At 37.3% G+C, this 7,605-nt stretch overlaps 1 long non-coding RNA gene across 1 annotated transcript; it reads right to left on the bottom strand.

The window, feature by feature from the left end:
• Positions 1–3,051: 3,051 nt before the first annotated feature.
• Positions 3,052–4,121, bottom strand: LOC113093977 (uncharacterized). Its single transcript, XR_003287951.1, has 3 exons — positions 3,870–4,121; positions 3,281–3,369; positions 3,052–3,154 (listed from the first exon to the last, which is right to left on the bottom strand). It is a non-coding gene; the product is annotated as an uncharacterized LOC113093977 (long non-coding RNA).
• Between the last annotated feature and the right edge of the window lie 3,484 nt (positions 4,122–7,605).

Here is a 7,605-nt window from a genome sequence, read left to right as displayed (position 1 = left end):
ATTAAACTCCACAGAAACATATTTGCTTAACTTATACGATTATGAAGACTGCTATCATAATCTACATATTCTGATTTACTTCTGACAGAAGATTTGCTTTGTCAAAAAGGATTTTACCTTATCTGCCTTAATTAATCTTCACTTGATCTTTTTAGTTTTGTGAAAATAGCATAAATCTTCAGGAATGTCTTCATGGGTGTCTTCAGCTTTTTGTTTCCATATAAATTTTTTCATTATTGTTATTATATTACATATCTCTCATTCATACTTAAGTATGTTTGTCTTTGTCTTGTCAACTAATATACAGTGCAATGGAAATATGCGGGATATTTTTGCAATCTTATGCGATGAAATTGTGGGAACTTGCAAAAACTGCGGTTTGATGAAAAAGAGAAAAAATGGTGACCCCCCCCCCCTTTCTTATGACTTCCTATGATAAGCAAGCATACTAAATCACAGAATATTTAAGTTCTCATTCTGTTTTATTTCAGACCTTAATTAACACATGGCTCAAACTTACAAAACATTGAGTCAAACAAGTTCTCTATAGCTTTACAAAATGAATATTCAACAACTTCTGTAAAAATGAATACAAATAAAATATACACACAAATATTAAAATGCTGTTTTACAGGAATTGCAAAGTGCAATCTCTTATTGCAACATAAATTATTTTACATACTACTAATATACTTACAACTGTAAGGTTTTGGTACTATTCTGTAACAAAAAAGTAGAATCTTACAACTGTAGAGGTGCATCAACTACTGAATGAAACTACAACAGTCCACTGTGAAAATGAAAACTAACGTCCTATCATTTGCCATCTTCATCCCTCTCTCAAAATAATTTGCCCCTACTGTCATGTAACACCCCGGCTAACTGCTTCGCGCGGTCTTTTGTGCTTATTTTTGTTGGCAGATGAGAATGATTTGCGTCCTTCACCCTGGTTTCACCACGGGCTTCACAGAATGATGTTCACGTCGCGTAATTACGTCACTTCATAAGGTTCCCATTGGGAAATAAAAATAATTTACTTGTGTGAAGTAAACGTTTTTCAACTTTCTGCTAAGATATATGTGACTTTTTTGCAACGAAAATTATTATGATTATGAAATCATGCGACCTCCATATATTTTGCTTCCTGAAATCGGGATTTTATGCGGCGAAAGTGCGGTGTATTTAAAAAAAATGCGACCTCCGCATAAATATGCGGCCCTTGGCTGATTATGCATTAAATCACGCAATCGCATAATCGCGTTTTTCTGGAGGGACTGAATATATCTAGACATCTTTGAAAAAAAAATATTTACTTAAAAAGCAAAATTGTAGAAGATAGTAAGTTCCCTTTCAAGGGAAGCTTTGAGCTGCGTCCTCTAGAGGGCGCTATGGGGAACACCTTGTCGTGAACTGTGTCTGAAGCATACATTGAAAAAACACCAACTTTTTGGCCGGCTACAGCCTCTGACGTCACTACCGGTGCGACTATAAACAGGCACTGGGAGAACACGTCATTCTCTTCTTCGTCTTCACTGGCTGTTCTGTTTGAAGCGTGCATCTGAAAGAACTGGTAAGAGCGCCATTTTCTTCTTGCATCCATAGGTTTTGGCAAGGCATACGAAGCAGCAGGCTGTGGCTTTGTTACACACGATGGTGGTACTTCAAGCCTATCGGGCTGATCTGCTAAGAGACCTGGATGGAGGCCTTTCTCCTGATCAGGTACACAGTAAAAACAGAAGTGTTAATTTAACTCCTAAAGAGTTGAATTTGACTCTGTTTCAGATAACATTTGGTCCCACTCGAAATCAGTGTAAAATTTACTCTTTGGTCAGTGTCAAATTTTTAGAGTTAATTCTACTCAATATTGTGTAAAAAATAACAATGAAATGTGTAAAAGTATTTAACACTGTAGTGTAATCACACTGTTAAGAGTAATATAATTACACAGTATAGAGTTAATTTTACTCTTTTTAAAAATGACACTTTATGTGTAATATTTAATTTTCATTTCTCTACAGTGTTTTAAAAAGTATATATAAATTATAAGATGCATTGTTACTGAATTACAGAACTAACAACTACTATCGAAATAAAAACAAGCACAATAACACTAGATCACAGAACTCACAATTTATTGTAAAAAAATCAAGTATTTCAATGTCACTGAATTTACATTGCAAACCCATTGCCTTATCTCTGACAGAAACATGTATAACATAAAAATGTTTACCTGAGAAAGCAATATGGCACGACAAGGAGAGATGTGTCATTCCTTCCATATAACATTTGTATGTCATATGGAGCGAATGAAGGACTGTATGACGTACCAAAGACGTAATGGGCTTTAAAGAGTTCGGCAAAATCTCCAACTGAACCTGTTGCCTTGCATGGAAGTGCATGCTTGTCAAACACAATAAAGTAGGAGTGAATGGTGCTCTGTGTGGATCCCTGGGCGAGAAGGTAGGGCTGACTGCTTTTGGTGATGTTGTTTAGATGCTGCTGCACACTGGTTTCAACCTACAACAAAACACATTCAACAGAATTGTTTTGGTGACTAACTTCTGACAATAGATTAGATCACAAGATTGTGGTGATAGAAGATATATTTTAAACAACTGTTTAAGAATTAGTTCACTTTGAAAAATGTTTTTGCTGATAAGTTACTCACCCCCATGTCATCCAAGATGTTCATGTCTTTCTTTCTTCAGGCGAAAATAATATACGTTTTTTGAGGAAAACATTCCAGGATTTTTCTCCATATAATGAACTTCCATGGTGACCAATGGTTTGAGGGTTCAAATTAAGGGTCAAATGTCTTAATGTAGCTTCAAAGACCTGACAATCCCTGCAGAGAAATAAGGGTCTTATATAGTGAAACGATCGGCTGTTTTCAAAATAAAAATAATATAATTTTTAACCAAAATTGGACCTTTACGACATCATGACTGCACATGTGGCACATCTTGAGATTCTACAACACGTACAAATGTGGTATTTTTATTTTGAAAATGACCGATCATTTAACTAGATAAGAACCTTATTTCTCTGCTAGGATCATATCGAGATTTTGAAGCTACATTGAGACAGACTTTGAACCCTCATTTGAACCCTCAAACCATTGGTCACCATGGTATCTGCAGCCGATTTTATGTAACTGAAAATATAAAGCACAACAGATATGATTATTGACCTAACTAGATATCATAACATATTAGGTTAAAGCTGTTTAATTGTGTCACTCCATGATGTAGAGAGTATAGCTTTAACCTAATGTACCCACCTTCTTTCAAGAAAGCATCGAATGTCAGCTCAGACAGCTTGACGTATTTCTGCTCTTCCCCGAATTGAACACGCAACAGCATTTTGCCCCTGTTAGCAAAGAAAATATATATTCAAAATCATAATTTAGCGCTGGTTCAACTAAGAGTTACCTATTTATTTCTCTCATGCACTATGCATTACTTAGATGATAACGTTAGGCTATTTTCTGCAGCTAATTAACAGGCTTGTTAAAGTTAAGAGGCACGGTATCCCATTAGCTACCAAATAACTGTTCCAAAGTTAGCTAGCACATTAGCTATTTTAGTTCGAACAGTAACCCTTTAAAATTGTTAAGCCATGTTAAACAAACACATCATGCAATCAGTGATCTAAGTTATCATTTAAAAGACCAACATTAACTATCAGAAGCATGCTAACATTACCAATATATAAAAATATTGCAACATAATTTATGTATAAAGAAACACAGTTACCGATACGGATTCCTATAACTTGTAATATGACCTCAACTAATATCAGCACACTTTTAAAATTATGTAAAGTTAAAAAATACAGTTTTGGTGTGGACAACACAGGATGTTACTCACCGAGCAATATTAGTGGCCTAGCGTTGCTCCTTCGCAATCTTCCTCCACTGAAATGCAGCACGTTTGACAAGCACAGCAGAGTGGTGGGTATTTATCACTACTGTAGAGTTGAAATTGTCACTGCGTTTCTGCAGATTTTTACACTCACTTTTAACTCCACTAAAAGAGCAGTTTTACTCCCCAAAATGTTGAAAATACTCTATCTGGGTTAAAATAACTTTACTCTGAAATATTAACACCCCATTTTTTACTGTGTAGCTGCACCGCACCACAGACCTCTCTCCTGTGGCGTGGGTATACTGTTCCTCATAGTGCCCCCTAGAGGACAGAGTTTGAAGTTCCCTTCAAAGGGAACGTCTCAGGTTACGAATGTAACCATGGTTCCCTGAGTAGGGAACAAGACGCTGCATCCTCTAGCTCCCTGCCATGCTTCGGATGCAAGTTTCAGTTGAAGAAGTGAATGATGTGTTCTCCCAGTGCCTGTTTATAGTCGCACCGACAGTGACGTCAGAGGCTGTAGCCGTCCACCCATTGGTGTTTTTTTCAATGTATGCTTCAGACACGGGTCCCAACGAGATGTTCCCTATAGCGCCCCCTAGAGGACGTAGTGTATCGTTCCCTACTCAGGGAACTATGGTTACATTCGTAACCTGAGACGATTTGTTTTAAAAGAATATTGTATATTTTGAATTAAGTATTTTCCTCACCCCACTGTCAAGACTTTAGACCTCATTTAAACAAGAAAAATTATATAAACATTTTTCCATTGGGGTAAGGAAAATAATTTCAGATAAAGATGTTCTCTGAAAACACATCTTACTACCTGTTTTGCTTCTTGATCTTGTTTTAATGACATTTTGATATTTTTACTGGACAACAAGACAAAAAAAAAAAAAAAAAAAAACAATGAAAAGGCAGTAGGTGCGTATGTAAGTGTTTAAGATGGATGACATAAAAACCATCACTCCCTCATTCTATGGACTTTGTGTTTGTGTGTGGTTCCTCAGCCCACAAAACAAGATAATCTAGGAAAAATGCTGTGGGAACATTCAAATGCCCTCACAGCACACACACACACATACACAGATTAGTCTGATGTTCTGGAACTAATTTTCTGCAGTTGCAAAGGGAGATAATCTATTGAACGTGCTGTTTCCACATTCATAATCAGCACAAATCACCACCACCATAACAGCCTCATTCCCACAGACGAAGGAAGGAGTGAGTGACTGAGAAAGAGAGAGAGTATGTGAACAGAGGGAAGATGAGGTACTCTGTCCTCTAAATTTAAAGACAATCTAGATTCAAAAACAGCACTGACAACCAGTGACTCCCGTCAAGAGGGAAGAAACAAAATGCTTATTGGAGAGATTGTTAAACACATACATACATTGTAAATCACACTAAAATGGAATATTATGCAAATGAGGATGAAAAAAAGATCTAAAACCTGCAGTAAACACACATCATTTATAATCAAGAGAGTCATGCATCTTTTTTTCTGCATGGCTCCAATGACAGTTCCCTATGGAAGCTTCCTTCCATGGAATAACAAAAAAAAAGTTTACAACTCACAATTCCCTGCCAAGTTTATATTCTACAATTTGGAAATGAGAGATATAAAATCAGAATTGCAAGTAAAAAAAAAAAAAACTTCCATAGCATAGTTTTTAAACACTTTTAGCATTTTTATAAATAGCGTATAGCCAATATGAAATATAAATGGCATGTATATGTCATATATATATGCAGTATTTAATGTATGACTGATTTCTTCTACAATGTTTTACACACTTTTTTCAAATCAGTTTGAATGGTCATAGCACATCTGTGTATGACAATGAATGACTGTGAAAGTATTTAAAGGGGGGGTGAAATGCTCGTTTTCACTCAATATCCTGTTAATCTTGAGCACCTATAGAGTAGTACTGCATCCTTCATAACTCCAAAAAGTCTTTAGTTTTATTATATTCATAAGAGAAAGATAGTCTGTACCGATTTTTCCCAGAAAAACACGACCGGCTGAAGGCGTGACGTGTGGGCGGAGCTAAAGAATCACGAGCGCGAGTAGGCTTTTTCATTGAGAGCGTTTGGAAGCTGTGACATTACCGTGAGGAAAAAAAAACATCATCCAAAACAAACCATGGCTAACAGTCAGATTCAGTGTATATTTATGATCCAGAATCAGATCCCGTGGCTGAAATTTAACAAGAGCAGTGGTATGTATTGAAACTGTATATATTTGCTTAGCAGTTTTGGAAAGTTTCACTTTGTTGTCTTTTTTTTTAAACTGTACATGTGGAAAGTGCAGTTTGATGACAACATCGCATGTTTTTTACTTGATGTGCTTACGCGCTGATAGCTAAGTTAACAACACAGAGATATTTGAAGCAGTTTTACTCACCGCCTGCGGTTCCAACACACGATCGTGACCCTTTTTCGTTGGGACTGCATTATCCTTAAGAAATAAACGATGTGCAAATCCGGCGTCAAACTGGGCCTTGTTCGTAAAACAAGCATCTTCGAAATGCAGGGAACAAACACAAACACTTGCACAACTCCGTTGATGCTCTGTAAAAATAAACTCCATCCACTGGTCCCTTAATGCTGTTTTTTTTTTTTTTTTGGTAATCTGTGCAGGGTTGTCTTGCCCTGGCAACCAAAAACACACTCCTTTTGTGACATTTCGCGACGCTCTCGCTCTGATCAGTGAATGTCTCTGCTGTGCTCTGCTCTACGGGAGCACGCGCTCTTCTGGGAGAAGCGCCCTTAGCACCCATATTAGGAAATTCCGCTCCATCTAACGTCACACAGAGCCATACTCGAAAAAAACTTTCCGAAACTTGTGACAAACCGGAAGGAGTATTTTTGGAACAGAAATACTCCTTCAAATGTACAACTTTTTTTTTTTTTACTTTGTCCATGTTTAGCATGGGAATCCAACTCTTTAACAGTGTAAAAAACTCAGTATGCATGAAATAGCATTTCACCCCCCCTTTAATATCAATATATTTTAGTACAATTGTAGGTCACAAGTGACCAGGCATTACATCGCTTCCTTCCTTCTCAGCCACCGACTGTACAGGAGTCAAAGGTCAAACTTGTATTGTCAATTGCCAATGTCGGTGCATGGAGAGTAGATATTTCCTGATCACATAAACTTGTGTTGTTCAACTGAAGAGGACCACACCTCTGCTGGTAAACACAGACACACACACACACACACACACACACACACACACACACACACACACACACACTTGGTGGTGTGACTGATAGAGACATCAGAGAGAATGCAGATAAACAGAAAGCAAAAGACACAATCCAGAGTTTCATAAGTTTTACTCTATTAAAAGTGTTTGAAAAGTTTGCCTTCTTATTAGTATATCGCACACAATTTCACAACTATAATTTCCCACAGGTCCTTGCAGCATCCCTCACCCTGTCTTGCTCTGTCACCCCACAGACACTGGTCCTTTATTACAGCCCAGAATAATTCAGTCTAGCCTGAAAATACAGACAAAGAGAAGAAAGAGGGAAGAAAAGAGAGAGAAGTAGGACTGGTCCGTAAGGAGTAGACACGGATCCTATGGAGAGTTTACCTCAGTCAGACAAGCAAAAATCACAGGAAATCACACATGTTCTGATCCAACATCCCTTCAGCCCTTGGAGACTGAAGCTCAGAACTCAGTTTCTTGTGAGGTTTGGCCAGATTTGAGATTATTCTCCTGACTGA

The sequence above is a fragment of the Carassius auratus genome, unplaced genomic scaffold, assembly GCF_003368295.1.
Source record: "Carassius auratus strain Wakin unplaced genomic scaffold, ASM336829v1 scaf_tig00215205, whole genome shotgun sequence".
Lineage (NCBI taxonomy): Eukaryota > Metazoa > Chordata > Actinopteri > Cypriniformes > Cyprinidae > Carassius > Carassius auratus.
The sequence above is the reverse complement of the archived record's forward strand: the minus strand, read 5'-3'. Positions and strand labels throughout refer to the sequence as shown.